The sequence below is a fragment of the Macaca nemestrina genome, chromosome 19 (genome assembly GCF_043159975.1).
Source record: "Macaca nemestrina isolate mMacNem1 chromosome 19, mMacNem.hap1, whole genome shotgun sequence".
Lineage (NCBI taxonomy): Eukaryota > Metazoa > Chordata > Mammalia > Primates > Cercopithecidae > Macaca > Macaca nemestrina.
Genome location: NC_092143.1, coordinates 63,486,267 through 63,505,381, shown reverse-complemented (window position 1 = coordinate 63,505,381; position 19,115 = coordinate 63,486,267). Strand labels below are relative to the sequence as shown.

General features: G+C 36.9%; 1 long non-coding RNA gene across 17 annotated transcripts in view; it reads left to right on the top strand.

Annotated features, from left to right (window-relative positions):
• The window catches only part of LOC105465505 (uncharacterized), a 327,965-nt gene that overhangs the window by 98,534 nt on the left and 210,316 nt on the right, over positions 1–19,115 (top strand). For 14 of the 17 annotated variants that reach the window (XR_011616999.1, XR_011617004.1, XR_011616994.1 and 11 more), the window contains exon 1: positions 18,826–18,914. This is a non-coding gene — a long non-coding RNA (uncharacterized lncRNA). Of the gene's footprint in view, positions 1–4,832; positions 4,990–18,825; positions 18,915–19,115 lie in introns of those variants that run through there. The other 3 variants (XR_011616992.1, XR_011617003.1, XR_011616997.1) reach the window with 3 other exon arrangements.

Below are 19,115 nucleotides of genomic sequence, written 5' to 3'. Positions count from 1 at the left end.
AGTTAACTCCAGGGCTCGGGAGAAGCAAAGTGCTCTCTCTCGGCTTGGGTTGCTCAGATCCCCAGTGGGAAGGTGAGGAAGACAGGGATGCTTTCTCCCTTTCTCACATACTGGAGCTTCACTCACTTTTATCAGCCAGATGCTGATACAGAGCGTGGGGGCCGACTGCCACATTCTCCTCCCTCGGTGTCTTTCATGGTTCTGATGGATTCCCGTTTTTCTTCTTGAAATAAGGCTCACAGCATGGCTCTTTGCGCGCTAACTTGCTATTTTCAGGCTGAGTCATGGTGAAAGCTTCTAATCTGCCATCTTGGAAAAAAGAAACATCTCTTGGCCTTTTATTTTGGTTCTACTGCAATCACACTTGCCAACTCCCTCATTCTCTCTGCATGTATTTCTCTCTCTATTTTTTAGAGCTATCTGTGTATTTGTTTGCATAGTAAAAAGATAAGAAGGATTTATAGCTATGTGTTAGCAGTGTTTGTTGTTGGGTAATGGGATTACTCACAGTTTTCATTTTTTTCCTATAAATTTTTTCTCAATTTCAGGTAATTATTAGACATCAGGAAAATCATTGTAAAGCCAACGAGAATTATAACTTAAAAGAGATTCTGTACTTACGACAAAATGCAGCTTGTTAGCCACCAATAAATCTGCAGTCTTTTTACACGTCTCCTGGAGAGCTAGTCATTTTTATTCACAAAGGACAAATTCTTGACTTTGTACTTGGTTACCTTAGAGCTTTTCTCTTAATTTAACATCTCTGCTCTTTTGGATTTTAATGCGGGAGGGTGAGGTGGGGAGGGGGAGTGATATAACATTCTCTCTATTGAGTTTTAAATATATCCCAGTATTGTCCATCATAAATGCAGTCTTAAAAATCACACATACTGAAGTGCTGTTTTACATTCTTGTCCATTACTTTTTCTCAAAATAATAAGTCCATAAATAAGTCCATAGGAGTTAAAATCCTAAGTGAGTGTCAAAGAATAATGTGTGAGTCTATATTTCATTGCTATAAGGAAATATCTAAGACTGGTCACATCATATTATAATTTATAAAGAAAAGAGGTTTATTTGGGCTGAGTGTGGTGGCTCACACCCATAATCCCAGCACTTTGGGAGGCCGAGGTAGGTGGATCACAAGGTCAGGAGATCGAGACCACCCTGGCTAACATGGTGAAACCCCATCTCTACTAAAAACACACAAAAAATTAGCTGGGTGTCGTGGCGGGCGCCTGCAGTCCCAGCTACTCGGGAGGCTGAGGCATGAACCCAGGAGGTGGAGCTGGCAGTGAGCCAAGATCACGCGACTGCACTCCAGCCTGGGTGATAGAGCAAGACTCTGTCTAAAAAAAAAAAGAAAAGAAAAGAGGTTTATTTGCCTTATCATTCTGCAGGCTGTACAAGCATTGCACTCACATCTGCTTGGCTTCTGGTGAGGCATTGGGAAGCTTTTAGTCATAGCAGAAGAGAGGGGACCTGGTGTGTCACATGGGGAGACAGGAAGCAAGAGAGAGATGAGAGGAGTCCCAAACTCTTTTTAACAATCAGCTCTCATGTGAACTAACAAAGTGAGAACTCACTTATTACCATGGGGATGGCACCAAGCCATTCATGAAGGACCACCTCTGTGATCGAAACACTTCCACAAGACCCCATGTTCAATACTGGGGATTGCTTTTCAGCGTGAGATTTGGAGGGGATAAACATGCAAACTATATCAAATAGGATGTAAAAACCTTAGGTCTCTTGTCTTTAAAAGTAGTTAATTCATTCTTTATTAATTAAAAACAGTTTTAATATTTAAAAATTCCTTCACTTCTCTTATTAATTAAAACTAGTTTTGACACCTATGCATTTTGTTATTTGGTGTTGGAGGATGTCCTCCTATCCTCAAATACTTGCAATCTAGGAGTTGAAAATGTTATGTGACTGAGTAAACAGGATACAGTTAGAAAATCAAATACACTGTAGAAGATAAAGAATAAAATGCTATAGACTTCAGGGAAAGAACTAAATTAACATACCTTTAAAACTTTATAATAAATGCAGATAAAAATACAGTAATATAATACACTTTAGAAACAATTTAAGAGTGTGATTAAGCCAATTTTCAATTAGATATAATAAATTTCAGTCGCTTATCATAAACTCATCTGAAAAATAGATTGTAGTAGCTCAGAGAGGCATTTACTTACACAAATGTCAAAACAGATAATAGGCCTTTGCTCACTTTTTCTTACATATCACAATCTTCAGCACCACTCATCTCCTACTTATAATGGCAAAAGGAAATATCTGGCCAACATATAAGAATATACAGTAGTCCTATTTGTAATTAATAGCCTATGTGTTAACATCAAATTATATAATGACAAAAGCAGAATTAGAATGAGATTAAGAGTGACAGCGAAGTGTAGATGAAACCAATGAAATGGTTGATATTGGACAGAGTTTGACCTAGATAAATGGCAGTTTCACATGGTTCATCGTAATAGGTATTTGAAGACTAAACAAGTGTAGGATTTTAAGAAGGCATCTCTCAACGAGATGTTTGACTATAAGTGCAATGAATTAACAAAATCTGTTTTTTAAAATCTGGTGGTGTGCAACTGAGGTTCCAAATTTATAATATCTGTATTCAAAGCAAACTTTATACTTTTCTTTAATTGGAAAGGACACAGTGCACCATATACTTTGACCTTAACATGTATGCTACCTTGCAAATTCTTTAAACCACTTACAATTCCTCAAATATTTATAGGCATGGAAATAATGTCTAATAAAACTAATTTGGCTGTTTGATGAATACGGACATATTGATTCTTATTGTGGCAAAACATATTTATCTTATGGGCCTATACATTTGCTGATAACATGCTTATTTCCACATTATTCAGCCTGGGCTAATTCTAGAATGGAAAATTAGAATGTAACAGTGTGTTTAAATTTCCATCCATTTTCATAATAAGAGAGCAGACTTCTTTGTATGCTGGCCATATGCGTTCAGATACAGGGACACGTGTGGAAAACATTAGTTGGTATGCTGTTCTTGGTATGACAATACTGCTTAATAAAAATATATACAGCTACTGAGGAGGCTGAGGCAGGAGAAGCGCTTGAACCCAGGAGGTGGAGGTTGCAGCGAGCCAATATCGTGCCACTGCACTCCAACCTGGGAGACAAGAGCAAAACTCCGTATCAAAAAATATATATATATAAACACATGTTATATATGTTATGTATAAATCTATATAATATATAATAAATATATTATAAATAAATCTATACAATATATTATATAATAAATATATATTTATATAACATAATAAATATATATTTAAATATATACATAGTATCTAAGAGGGTACAGTGATGAATTGAACTGTACCATGGTGTCACAATTGTTGACTTTGGTAATGTGTTTTATTCTTTGAGTCATTTAATTTTGTTAGGCAGATGAGTTTTATTTCCTAATCACAAAAAGAGAATATACTCTTGTCTAAGAAATGCTCCCACTCTGTTCTCTCTTTCCACCTTTCCCCCTCTATCAGTTGAAGCGTTAAATCTAATCTTTTGTATCTGAAGGAAGATTCTCCTTATTTTTACTTAGGAGCTGCCTGGGTCTTTCTAATTTTTTAATTACATGCAGTCATACTTGGTTAATTAGAATTAGTATGCCAAAATCCATCTTGGAACTAAATAGAAATTAGTATAGTGAGTTGAGAGAACACAGACAGGAAAAGGTTGAATACTTAATCACTTTTACCATTACACTAGGAAATATTTTTCATCACAACAGTGCATCAATTGTACATCCTTCCTTACCCTAACCTAGGGTCTCTGAACCTCAGCATTGTCCACACTTTCAACTAGCTAATTCTTAGCTGTAGTGGCTTTCCTGTGCATTGTAGGATGTTTAGCAGCATCCCTGACCTCAGATGCCAGTAGCACCACAGTCCCTAGTTGTGAACATAAAACAAAAATGTATACAGACTTTGACAAATATCTCCTGAGAGTCAAAATTGCTGCAAGTTGAGAATCACTGCTCTGACCCCTTGAAAACCTTAACTTAGCTACAGGCAGCCAGGATAAATAAAGCACAAGTTTAAATGTCGTTTGTTCAAAATCCAATTAAAGTTGACTATGACAGCCAATAAAAAGACTAAACATGTGACATACGGCTGTACATGACAACTGGTAAGAGGTTCAAAGGAATTCAATATGATCTCATGAAGAATGAAAAATACCTCTTTTCTTAAAAACATGTTAACACCTAATAAATGTCATAAAATCAGAAGATAGCCAGAAAAAAGGGCTTAATATTAGATGATCATCAAGTAAGAATATAATTAAATTTTTAGTATATATGTCTACTCCTCATTGCAAAACTATACCTGAGTTTTCAAACAGTTGCCAATTGCTAAGTACTATACCTCCTTAATTTCATTCATTAAAAATTGTTATTTTTATATTCACAAAGTGCTGTGACAGGTATTGCGGGATATATAAGAATTAATACATTACTTCCTCTCTGTAGACGTCTAGGAATGTCCCACTGGCCACGAGTCAGACCAACGCCTTACCCTGGCTCCAGGAGCTCAGTCTGCTCTACAAGGATGGTTTTATGAAAGCCAGGTGCAAAACATTGCCCATTCCTTGTGAATATTTACAGCCCAGCCTTGGAAAGGCTGTTTATGTATATGTATATGGTGTATATATAGATACATTTCAGTGACAACATAAGCAAGTTCCCCCCAAAATATAAGTAACAGAATAAAAACTATTAACTCCTCTTCCTTTCTTTTTCCTTTTCCTCTTTTTGGTAGGGTGGACTATCCTTTTGCTGAGCAGGACTGAAATATAAAACAGAAAACTGGAGAGGGAAGAAGTAACACTATATAGAAGAAAATTCATAATGCAAAACGGTCTGCATGGAAGAGGATTGAAGAGCCAGGTGATGGATGAGAGCCAAAAGGTTTGGAGGTATTTAGAATGATTGCTGCTGAGAATTGTGGAATTTAAATTTTTAATCCAATCTGTCTTAGCAGGAGATTTCAACACAATTACCAATAATGTCAATTATTTAATAATTTGATAGAAAACAACTTGTAAAGAGTCAGTGAGAATCAACATTTTTGTGGTGAGTTTACTTTTTAGTCCAGCTCTCAGTCCCTTTACAGGGACAATCAACATCCTTGCAAAACATTTGTGGGAGCAAATGGAAAACTTGGCTCCAGAATTGGTACCAACAAACTCACGTTTGAGCCTCTTCATTTGAGCCCACACTTTCTTATTCTTATTTTTCCCACGTCTTACTCATGTTGGCTTTGGATACTTACCTTGGACTCTTAGATCTGATGAGGCATTTAATTGGATGTGTTTCTTCAGTTTATTTTCTCAGACATGTTTCTGATAATTCTGAGAAAAAATAAGCACCTTTTACCCTAACATAGGAAACTCAAATTACCAGGAACAAACTTTTCCTCATTTTTCTGGTGGGAGAAATTATTTTTGGATAGTTACTTAGGACCTGGTCTATAAGCTGCAGGCAACACATGGAGTCCTTGTAACTCTAAAATTTGTGCTATGCTTCCCAGAAACACCTGTGTACTGTTCGAGATTCTTACAGTTTGAGGTGACGGAAATGGAACTGTATGTAGCCTAAGCAGAAAAAATAAAAAAGTGAAAAAAAAAGGTAGAGTGTGCACAGAGGGATTTATTGGCTCATGTAATTGAATTAAAAAATCTATTGGCAGATGGCTTCAGGCACTGGGAGATCTGAGGCATAATGTTTTTAGCTTTCTCTCACTCTCTTTATCTGTTACTCTTCTCCCATTTCTCAGACATAATCTTTCTCAGACGTAATGGCAAAAAGTAGCCATTTTGCCAACCTGAGATTTACTCTTGCTAAATTATACAATTGTATGAATCAATCAAGCTTCTTGGTTACAAAACGGAAGCTTAATCCATAACTTATGTAAATAAGAAAAACAAATGATTAGATGAATATTCAATAGTCCACCAAATTAATAAGAGATCTAGGAAACTGGGCAGGAAAAGTCAGCATATGTTTTAGAGGCTAAGAATCCCAAATCACAGCACAGGATGGATGAAGAAGCTGCTTTGAAGCCACTAGGCACTGCCTTCTGTTGGTACTACTAGTGTTGGACAATAGAAAATTGGTCCAAAGTAACTCTTGTTTTCTGAACTAAACTCACAAAGCTTTCTACGTATTCCTGAATAGCAGTATCAGAGTAGAATAGTGTAGGTCTTATGCTTGCGTTTTAATTGCCAGAGAGCAGATAAGGAGTTTCTGTGCCCCCTTCTGCTTTTGTAATGAGTGGGTTCTGCCTCTAAACAAGGTCTGAATAATGAGAGGGCCGGGCGCAGTTGCTGACGCCTGTAATCCCAGCACTTTGGGAGGCTGAGGCAGGCAGATCACAAGGTCTGGAGTTTGAGACTAGCCTGACCAACATGGTGAAACCCTGTCTCTACTAAAAATACAAAAAAATTAGCCGGGCGTGGTGGCGGGTGCCTGTAATCCCAGCTACTCAGGAGGCTGAGGCAGGAGAATGGCATGAACCCGGGAGGCAGAGCTTGCAGTGAGCCGAGATTGTGTCACTGTACTCCAGCCAGGGCAACAGAGCAAGACTCTATCTCAAAAAAAAAAAAAATTAAATTAAAAATAAATAAAGAGAATTCCATTCATATAGAAAATACTTTCAGATGCTGTGTTTCAAAAATTGACAAATACCTATTATAGTCTACATTTTTAGTAGAGATGGAGAGAAGATGAATTTAAGTATTTAAATGCATAAATGACACATAAAAGAGGAAGAAAAAGTAGGTAGAAGTTACAGTCCTTGTTTCTTTATCTGAGGGTTAGAACTGGCATGTATAAATTCTTTTCTACAATGTACTTCACAATTCCTTTTACTTGAGCTAAGAACTGAGTTGCTTGGAGTTAAATTATTTGTTAAGTGGGGTGATCTGGGGGCCCTCAGTGAACTTACTTTTATAAGGTTGTCATAATTTTCCATCAGTTGTTACTACTGAGCATCAAATCCAAGAAATCTCTGAATTTCCATTGTGAAGTAGCAATATGTGTTTTCTATTTTATTGTCAATAACCATAACTCTATTGCAATATAATCTCCTTGCTGCTTGCCCTCCCATTGGAGGAACAGGCTCAATATAGTGAAGTGGAATTACCAGCTTTTGGTTGAATGCAACCCTTGGTGAGCAAAGTGTTCCCTACAAGCTAGCACTTTCATTGCGGCTTCCACATGTCATTCTTTTTTTCTATAAAGCCAGCTAATTTTATTTGATTCTCACTTAAAGTCAATGATTCTTTGGAATACCATCCCAACTACTTACTGCTTTTGTAAGTACAATGATTTCCTAGTCATAAGCAATGCTGTTAGCATAAAACGATGGTACAGTAGTCAAACTATAAGGCTACAACTAGTATGGCTTCAAAATGATAAAATACAAATCAGAATCAATTTATCCTCTAGTGATGGCAGGTTGTTTCCCTTGAAGGTGGACGGTATTGAAGGCATGAGCCTGTCCTCAGGCATCTGGTTGTTCTTAGATAAGAGGTTCAAATTTGTTCCCTGCTGCTGTGTATTAGGTTCTTACCTGGGTGGTAGACAAATCAGTTTATATGACAGAATTTACCTGTGTTGAGCTGAATCCTACCAACATATTTTTATGCACTTCTTGGTAGTTCTTTCAATTAACTTCATATCTGCTTAAGCTAGCTGATATAAGTCTCTCAGTATACTATCAAGACCTCTGAATATTTCAGGCATTTGGTTCACAGAATAAAGACTCTTGCTATCCATGAAGGGAGGTGGGGCCTTGCTTTCCAACAATTTCCAGGCAATGATGAACTTCTCTCAAAAGGGAAGCACGTTTATATGGTCAGAAATTTTATTGGTTCTCGGCCGGGCGCGGTGGCTCAAGCCTGTAATCCCAGCACTTTGGGAGGCCGAGACGGGCGGATCACGAGGTCAGGAGATCGAGACCATCCCAGCCTACACGGTGAAACCCCGTCTCTACTAAAAAATACAAAAAAAAAAAAAAACTAGCCGGGCGAGGTGGCAGGCGCCTGTAGTCCCAGCTACTCGGGAGGCTGACGCAGGAGAATGGTGTAAACCCAGGAGGCGGAGCTTGCAGTGAGCTGAGATCCGGTCACTGCACTCCAGCCTGGGCGACAGAGCGAGACTCCATCTCAAAAAAAAAAAAAAAAGAAATTTTATTGGTTCTCATAGCTGCTATAACAAATTTAATGCCTTAAAATAACACAAATGTATTATCCCACAGTTCTGTGGGTCAGAAGAGTGTGCAGTTTCACTGGGAAGGTGTTAGTAGGGCTTGTTCCTTTTGGAACCTCTGAGGGGAGATTCCAATTTGTGCCTTTTTAATTTTCTAGCATCTGCTGGCATTCCTTGGCTTGTGGCCCCTTCCTCCATCTTCAGAGTGCATCACTCAGATCTGCTTCTATTGTCACATAGCCTTCTTTCTCTCTGTAGTCAAGTTATCTCCCTCAACCTCCCTTTCATGAGGCCGCTTGTGATTGCTCTTAGGGCCTACTTGGACAATTCAGGATAACATCTCTAATTCAAGATGTTTAATTTAATCACATATGTATAAGATAACATCCAAAGGCTCCAGGGATGAAAACTTAGGTATCTTTGGGGTTATTATTCGGCCTGCCCCAGGAACAGATTCTACCATATGGAAGATGAAACACAGAACAAAACAAAAACACTTCAAGCATTAAAAAAAAAAAAAAATCCCACCCCTGATGAAAACTTTGAATGGTTTACTTGAGTCACATGTCCTTCTCTGAATCTAAGAGAGGGTTGAGAATAATCCCATCCAGTTGACAGAATTAATCTCCCAAGCAAATGGCTAATATTTACAAAGCATTTAATATATGCTTGACACTGTGTTAAGCACTTTGCTTAGATTATATTTTGTAGTTCTTTCAATTATCCTACAGAAAACAAATAATAATTACCTAGATTTCACAAATGAGAAAAGTGAGGCACAGGGAGGTACATAACCAGTACCAAAGTTGCAGAGAAGTGGGATATGAATCCAGACATTTTAATTTCAAAGCCCACATGTTTAACCATTAAGGGAAAAATGAGAGGTAGATAAAAAGGTCTCCACTACCAGTTGTGAGTATACTGTGAGTGTATTGTCACTGACTGATTCTCCTGAAGCAGGGACCGAGATGGAGTTTGGGGTGTAAGATGGCTGTCAGTTCTGTGAAAGGTAAGAGAAGGGAACAGAATAGGGCAGACGGAGAAGTCAAACTTTGACACAGATTTGACAAACCTTGGTCAACTAGGTAAGCTCTGGAGCAAATTTCGCCCATCAGAGTGTCTTCCATTGTTTTTCTCCTATAGCAAGATTTTTTTTTTGAGACGGAGTCTAGCTCTGTCGCCCAGGCTGGAGTGCAGTGGCCGGATCTCAGCTCACTGCAAGCTCCGCCTCCCGGGTTTACGCCATTCTCCTGCCTCAGCCTCCTGAGTAGCTGGGACTACAGGCGCCCGCCACCTCCCCCGGCTAGTTTTTTTTGTTTTGTATTTTTTAGTAGAGACAGGGTTTCGCCGTGTTAGCCAGGATGGTCTCGATCTCCTGACCTCATGATCCGCCCATCTCGGCCTCCCAAAGTGCTGGGATTACAGGCTTGAGTCACCGCACCCGGCCAGCAAGGCTTTTATATGGTCACTTTGCTCAGTCACTGTGGTGGGTTGTTGTGGAAAGACATAACCTCAGGCAAGGTGGTTCTTAGGACTTGAGGCAAATCTAAAGGAGCCAACAGCTCGAGGCTGTCTGCTGATCTCAATTCTTTTAGCTGGACAGAGTCCTTCCTCAGAGGGACATCTGGGATTGGAGTACATCTCTGTGCTTACCACACCTATCATTTAGACTAGTTTTCAACCTTCACCACACATTACAATCACGTGAGGAGCTTCTGAAAAAATAACAGTACCAGGATCTTACCCTAGTCTCTTTAAATCATTAGAGTAAATCAGAATATCAGCATTTTAATAGAATCTCCAAGGTGATTACAATATGTGACTAGGATTGAGAATCATTGATTGAGGGCAAACCTAAGGAAGTAGATAAATTCTTGGAACATCCAAAAGTAAGGGAAAATATTTTCATTGTTTCAAAAACCACTTGAGTTTTTGCAAAATTCATTTGTGATAAGGTATTTATAAACAAATATTTCAACTCATTTTTCTACAACTTGTTTTCATATTTAGAAGTATAAATAAAAAGACACATGCACTCACTCACAAAACACACATAACTTCATGTAAGTTTTACTGAAATATTTCCAGAATCCCCCAAGCCTGCTCATATGGTGTTGAGAGAAGACAATTTTTATCCTTTTGGTCTTTAAAAAGCTCTCTAAAAAACTCAAGTTCTTTAGCACCATGGAAGCTCAGATGGATGCATTTCCAATTATCTATTTATAAATGAAATTCTGACCTCGCCGCTGGAAAGGTCATGCCAAGTGTGATCTCTCAGCCATATGGCTGAGAAAATGAAGTGGTAAGTTTATTCTTCTGAGATATATGTTAATGCATCAGCTAATTAGTCTTTTCCAAATTTGTGTCACTGCTATTAGAACATATGAGACAGAGAAAAATCTGTGGTATTTAGTTAATAATATACCAACTTACTTTGAAATGAAGCCAGGCAGGTAAACTGGTAATTTTAATTAAGAGACATGTGAGTAAAATCCTCTACTTCTGAATTACATAATTACAAATTAATCTTTGCTGTTTCCACCTGAGCCAGAATACTTTTATAATGAAGATTCAAAGTGTGTGTGATTGTAATAGTTATTTTAATAAAAATTCCTCATTGTGTTTTACAGCTGTGCCTGTCTCTGACCCTGTACTCCCTGTTTATCGTACTCAAGACCACTTTTAATCCTCCAGACATAGATTTAGCCCTAACTCAGACTTTGAAAGCTGTTCTGAGACACCAAGATGTGACTATGAAATATCTAGAACCAGTCTATTTCTGGTTTAGCATCGTTACTGTCATGCCAATCTTGCTAATAAGATGCTTCCTCTCCTTGAACTCTTAATATTGCCTCCATTGTCCAATACCAGACCTCTGACATACAAAAGCTCATCTGAATTCACTGACTGTCTGACACTTGAATCTTTGTAACCATCAATCCATATTCTGTTTGAAGTAAGAATATTGAATCTTGTTTTTACACTGATTTTTGGCTAATAGAATGTGTTGTCTTTTTTTTTTTTTCTAACAAATGTACATTTTGGGTTTGATGATATATCTTCAGACTCTTGTTTCTGAGTGCTTACCCATGTCCTGGATCCCACTTTCTGGAACTTAGACTTTGACCACTTAATAGGTCTCTTGGTAATCCAACTCATTTTAAGAAGTGCGATGTACTTTCCAAATTGTTAACATTGATTATCTTAACACAACTACAAACTTTAAACATCATTCTCTCCTGGCCTATAGTTTTACTTAGATATTTTATATAGTAGCAGATTTTAAATTTCAAATTTAGTGCTTCAAAAATATTAATATACATGGAATAATTAAGACAATTTACAACAATCTGAATGATAACCAATGAATGCAAAGAGTTGAACAAAAAGGTCTGGGTCATTATATTCTACAGTAGAATGTGAATTGTTAATGGACTGCTACTGTTATATCATCAAGTATGGAACAGGATTCATTTACTACCTATGAGTAATAGGTGGTAAAATATCTATGATTTCCATGAATCAAGCATCTTTCAAAGATCTGTACTTATTTTGGTGTTCTTAAATGAAAGAGGATTATGTCTGCGTTTCTTTTTCATACTGAGATAGTGGTATGCTTCCTGTCAAAAAAAGTCACACAAATCCTATTTTCCATAAAATACTAACACATCTTTATTTGACTAAAAATTTTAAAAAAAAAGACTTTAATACTTTGTGTAGGAAGCATTCTGTAGCCTAACTGTTGAAATGACTTATTAAAAAAGAAAAGGAGAGTTAAAATGGAAATGAAAATACTTACAGAAAAGTATCGGGAAACAAACTTTGCATGAATAGTGTAAATAAACCACTAACTTTTCTACACTTAGTTCTGCCCCTTCTCTTTAAGGGTTGCCTGTCCATTGATCTTTAAGTCCATCAGTGACATGATGTCAAACTAACATCTCTTAAGTATTTATGTTCTTGCCCCCTGTTATTCAAAGTTTTAAGAGAATTAAAATCTTTGTATGAAAACAAATGTATGTGTAAATATATGGAAGTATATTGTATATCTGTCTAACCTATCTATATACCTATCCATCTACATGTTCGATGGACAATAGTCACAGACCATCAGGAACAAACATATCTGTTGCTGAACAAAGTTCTGTTTATTGGTGTTTCTTGCAGTAGGTGAGACCACACAACATGGAAACTGGTAAGGGAATGTTAGGAGGATGAGGGTTAGGGTTAGACGTGTGTCAGAATTTTGGGTGGCATCTAGGGAAGCTTTGGATTGAGTGCTTCCAGAAAGTGGGGGCAATTCTGTGATTTGGTATCTTAATAAGTTTTATCTGAGATGCAGGAGGAACGGAGAGAAGCTAAAACTCTGGTGAGGAGCCAGCAGTCACTAATGTTAGTTGTGAGAGGGTCGTATTGATCATTTTTGTGTTTTTTTAATAGGTGTTTATTTTGTATTATCTGTGTTCAGTTATGATTATGAAGGGGTCTTGTTTTTGTCTTGTTCCACCATGGTAACAGAGAGCCTTTTCTGATACCAGTGTTCTGTGAAATCATTTATGTTCAATAAGAGGATCCATGGCCTAGCGGTAGGTGCTAGGCCAGTTCCCAGCTCCCAGCCGTTGGGGGTCCTACTTCCTTTCCCTCTGTATACATGTATATGTAATCATATTTAGGATCAATTATTGTATTATTTTCATGCTTTATTTGCATTTGTGCTACAACTATATTGACATCAAGTAGGACTACTTTAAATGTTATGAGAACATTAAAAAAAGAGAAATTGGGTTAATATGTATAGAATGTAATAGCATCAGTGATTGCCAAATGATGTCCCTGTGTGCTCTGTGATCAAGGGTGCCCAGGTTGTTTTGGTATAGAAGAATAATGCAAGTACTGAGTTTTCACAAGGCATGTGGTAATACATAGGACAAATTCAGAAGGACCTGTGCTCTAAATTTTTACACTTTGAGCAGTGTTTTACAAGAGCACGCAACACCATTTCTTACATTGCAGTTGTATACTTGATAGAAATTTTACCAGTTTTATAGTTTTCATTTTGTTTAATTTGTAAAAGTTTAATCATTGTATATAAATTATAGCAGGTAGTGCCCAAACTAGTCTTATAATTTACATACATGAGTTGCATTAAAATAATAAGAATTAATCTTGTGACCATGAGATCTTTTTCTCTCTTAAATATTTCTGAATACAATTTTGATTAAACCACCAGATGCCATGCCTTCACCTCAGTACAATGTTGCTTTCTATTATACGCATTTTCTCATTTCTCTCATCCTTTATGAATGGTCTTCCTTTTTTCTCTGTCTCTTGAAATCTTTCACATCCTTCAAAGCTCCATCCCAAATGCCACCTTTCTTTCCTATTTAATGTAGTGGAATTTTATCCCTTTCTTCTCTATAACTAATGTAAAGAACTGTCCATATACTCCATTTGTCTCTATTTATGTGGCTAGCAGTCTAACTGATAAGCTCCCTGGGGGCAGATAGCTCCAAATTCGTCATTACTGTCCCCATATTGTTTTATGTAAGTTTTGACATGTAGAATTCACTAAATGAACATTATTTTGCATAAAATTAGCATGATTAAATATTTGGAAATTACTAGGATTTCATTGAAAGTTACAGATATCAGAGTACTAATTTTGAAATGAAAAAGTCAAAGTGATTTAATAAATGAAAATATGAAATGAAAAAAATGCTCTTTATTTGCCATGATAGTAATAATTATTGTTATTATAGCAAACACTTATTGTATGCTATGTATCAGCATTTTGTGAGTACTTAATGTGTAAGAAGTCTTTTAATTTCTACATCAACTCTGTGAGGTAGGTGTCATCAGTATCTCTATTTTACAGATGAGAAAACTGAGCACAGTGTGAATAATGACCTTACCCAGGGCCACATACTTACTAAGTCATGGAGCCAGTTTCCAAACCTAATTTTGGCTCCACAATCAATAGCATAATTAAAGAAACTAAATAAATTGTAAAAATGCAAATTCTATTTGGACATAAAATTTACTTTTAAATGTCAAAGTTAGAAATGATTTTGAGTGTCCATCATGGACTTTTGATAGGAGATCTGGAAGTAGATAACCAAGAAGTCCTCGTTCAGTCCTACAGTTTTAAGATTATCTGTGTTTCATAGTTTCCTTAAAATGAAGGCACTGAATGTTTCTACATATTTCCTACTTGACCGTTTTAGAAAAATAATTCTCACATTCAATTGAAATGAATATGCAAAGATGTTCCTATGAAGGAAATTTGAGAGCCCAAAATGCTTATTGCTGTCACACTGTTAAGAGGTCATTATTAGTCCCTCTCAGCTCATAAACAAGTTCCTGTTGATGGAATTTTATAACACCGTCTATTTCTAGTTATGTGGAAATCCTGCCTATTCACGGTAAAAATCTAAAGCTTTAATATTGGCAGCAAATATACTGGAACAGAAATTTCGCAGTTTGTCCCCTGTAGATTCAATATAGATGAATAACATTTAAAAGGCTAGAACTATACTAGACATTTCAATTATTAAATGACAAAAATGTTCCCAGAAAGACTATAAAGACTATTCATATCTGACCTGTGATCCAATTTTGCTCATTTTTTAAAGTAATTTGTTTCCATGTTATGTTCAATAAATTGCAGATGACTCATATTCATAAAAATAAGCTTAATTGCCATGTAATAGGGAATCTGGCTAGAACATATTTGAGGTGCCCAAATCAAGAGCAAATGAAGCTTGTGGAATGCCCCTCTTCTGCACCAAATCATATGTGAATGCATAAATTCACTTGTGAATAAAAAACAGATGCCGTTAAAGAAAGTTTAAGTTCCTGAGGACACATTAATAACTGGCTCATGGACACACAAAGCAAAGCAAACTCCAGGGATAATTTAAAGGACCAACACACAGGAGTGATTTCCCCAGAAAACTGGCCAATCGCAATTTACATAGTAAAGCTGTTAGAACTAAATACTTCTAGGAGGCCTCTGAATGGCATTCAAATCTGGTATCCACAATAAGCACTGAAATAGAATATTAGTTTTCAGTTGTTATGAAAACTTAAGGCTTGATTTTGTTGTTCATTCTTTTCACCATAGTTTTGTATCTAAGTGTGGAATGATCACATATATTTAAAAGTATACTTTAAATTTTAAATAATTTTCCTTGAATGAACATTTTGAACAAAGATAAAAGAGACCCAGTGAAGTGATTTGGCCCAATGCTGCTTGAACTCAAGCCTCCTGATTTTCTGGATTGTGCTAGTGCCACCACATTCTATATATGCCATACAATGTAAGAAAAAAAAATATGAAATCTCATTGAAGTACAGTAATTTGAGTTTAAATTGAGAGAGTGGTTTCAGTTTAGGATGGAAGACTGGGTGCTTTTTCACATCTAATCCTTTTGTAGAGCTCACTGAAATAAAAATACAGAAATATAAGCTAAATACAATGAATGATATAGTAAGAGGTCACCATCAGGAAATGGAATATTTCAACATGTTTCTGGAAATTAGAAAGAACATGGGAGAGTATTACTGGAGAAAACAGATCAGAGGACATCAGCTCCCAGAATATTCTAGAAGGGTCTCCAGGAGCAGGGAGAAACATGGAAAACCTTTAGGAAATAATTGTGGTATAGAAAGAGATAAATATTTGAGTTTACTAGGCTGGCCCACATGACAAAACCATGTTTATACAAAAAAATACACACACAGACAAAATTACCTGGGTGTGGTGATATGCACCTGTGGACCCAGCTATTCAGGAGGCTGAGGTGAAAGGAGGCTGAGGCTGCAGTGAGCTGTGATTACACTACTGTACTCTATCCTGGGCAACAAAATAAAAATAAAAATATAAAAATAAAAATAAAAATTTTTTCAAAAAAATAAATAAAAATATAAAAAAATAAAAATATAAAAATTTTTCAAAAAATAAAAATATAAAAAAATAAAAATAGTATATATGTGTATATATATTCATAAACATATATGTTTGCTTAACATTCACATGTTTCAAAAAAATAAAAATATAAAAATGTTAAAATTGGTAGTTGACTTTCTTTATATAGAAATATTGATTGATTCTTCTGTCTCCCAGGGATATACTACCAAGCATATCACAAACAAACAATAACACATTATCTAAAAATAATTTGGAGGAAAGCTAAGACCTTTATAGTATTTATTGTGCTCAAAAGTAGAGCCCTACTTTTTCTGGCATGACAGGGTTTACACATCTAAAAGTAGTCTCCGAGCCCACTTACCCTAAGCTGAAGCCAGCCAGCGAGATTCCCCACAGACTTCCCGGAAATGTTTCCCAGTTGGGGTAGACGATTATAGACACACCTACTCTTTTATGTAATGGCAGCGTGAGCTCGTACTGACTCCCAGTTTTAATTCTTAAACTATGGGTGAACCAACAATCACATGTTGGAGGCTGGATTTCTCCTGAACCCAACTCTAAGACCGAGTATTGTGCAGGAAGCTTATGAGGGAGTGCTCTTGAGATCAGCACCTGTAGGGCAAGAAAAGGAAAGCAAAGTTTGGTACAGGGTGAAGCTGGGCTGTGATATGAGGACACTGCTGACCCTGCAGGGAACTCTGAGGCTGGGATGACACTTTGAAGCTTTCAAGGCAAGGTATCTGGGGGCTTTATGTTCCATTGCTGACCATCAGATGTGAGCTGCCCTGGGAAAAACACATAACCTTTGGCCAGGTGGAACCCCCTCGCTGAAGCAGTCTAACCAGCGAGACAACCGAGTGAGTGTTCAGGTGACAACCATCAGAGCAACTGGGGGAATAAATCCTTCAGTCCTGAAAAGGACTGGTGGCATCCCACAGTACATCCCAAACCACAGATGTATCAAGAAAAGTCAATATGAAAGAGAAAAAAAAATTAAAAATAAAATGTGAACTACCTTAAGAGAAAAAGAAATAATTTTAGAAAGAGAAGACATTTTCTAAAAGCTTCAATTAGAACAAGAAAGAGTTGTTATAAATTAAAAATGATGCTAAATAAATATAAAGTTCAATTAAAAGTATAGAATATAAGCACATTTCTAAGACTGTAGGGCAAAAACCAAGAAGTCAAAAATAGGTGAATAAGTGAGTGGTCACTATAACATCTAACTCAAAGGAGGAGGAAGACAGAACACAGAAAATGCAAAAAAAAAAAAAAAAAAAAATCAGGGAAATAATTGATTTCCTTCAGAGGAGGGTCAATTCTTCACCCTGAAGGGACTCTTGATTCAATTAATAGCCTCTTTAGGGTGGTTCAGGGTGTGGGATCTTGGACCCATGGAGAAAGACATAAAATTCTAGAACACAAAATATATAATTGTTATTAATAATGTAAACTCTTTATTGGAGTTTAGATTACATAGTCAATTTAGGACTAAGCACAAAAAATTAAATTAAAGTTTATGGAAGTAAATGTTAAAATCCTTGATAATATAAAAGTTAGAGCATAATTGCCTGAGGCTAGATTTGATTTGAAAGAGGCTTAAGAAAGGACAGAGAGATTAGTTTCATCTCACATTAGTTTAAGGAGATGGAAATGCTGGGTTTATGATTAGATTTTACCCTACTTACAAGTGAAGTTAGCTTGTTACTGTTTCAAAGATGCTGGCAGAAAACCCAAGACTCCTGGATCAGAGACAAACAGATTTATTACTCACAGCACAGCAAACAGCATGAGTATTATGTTTGGGACAGTTTTCCTTTTCCCCAAAGTGATATGTGGATGAATATATTAGTCGGGATTCTACAGAGGGACAGATGGATGATGATCCCTTTTCATACATCTCTCTTCCACAAGAGAGAGAAATGTATGAAGAAGGATTTTATTAGGAGTATTGACTTAATTGATTATGGAGGCTGTTAAGTCCCATAATAGGCCATCTGCAAGCTGGAAAATCAGTAGAGCCATTGCATGGCTCAGTTCAAGTCTGAAAGCCTCAGAACCAAGGAAGACCATGGAGTGTATTCCTCAGCCTGAGACCAAAGTCCTGAAAGTCCCAGGAATGGGTAGTGTCGGTTTTGGAGTCAAAACTCAGAGAGTCTAGAATTCTGACATTTAAGGGAAGGAGAAAACGGCTGTTCTGGATCAAGAAAAGGGTATCCTGGCTCCAGAAAAGAGAGGGTGAGAATTCATCCTTCCTGCATCTTTTTGTTCCATCTAGACCTCCAGTCTATTGGATGGGGCCTGCCCACATAGATGGTGGATCTTCCCCACTCAGTCCTTGATTCATATGCCAATCTCTTCTGGAAACACCCTCACAGAAACACCTGGGAAAGCCCAATCATTCAAATTTAAAGCAAAACCACCTGAGTTTCCCTGTCAGTAGAAGAGGGATGGGCTTGGTGCCTACTGATACAATGAGAATGAACAATACCAGTTATCTGATGATCTCTTAATCCAGTCAAGTTGACACCAAAAATCAACCATCACAATGGATCTGGCATGATGATGCATACACAGTGGGATTGTGTCATCAGTGAGGAATACTGAGCTTGGTGATTCCACATCTTTCATAGGAGATATTAAGCAAGACTGCTCTTTGCCCCAAAAGGAGACATCACCTCACTGTCAAGGTCACTCCCTGTAAGTACAATCCTAGTAAACAGCAGTCAGGATTTTGCCTGCTGGGTAAACAGAATAGGATGTGTAGCACGAGAAACCTATGGAAGACTTTCTCTCCCAACAGGGAGTCAAGATATTAACTGAAGTTAAAGAAACAAGAAGTAGAAGTATAGGCCTATCAGTTAAAGTTCCAAAGGTCATTAGTGAAACAACTGAAAATAG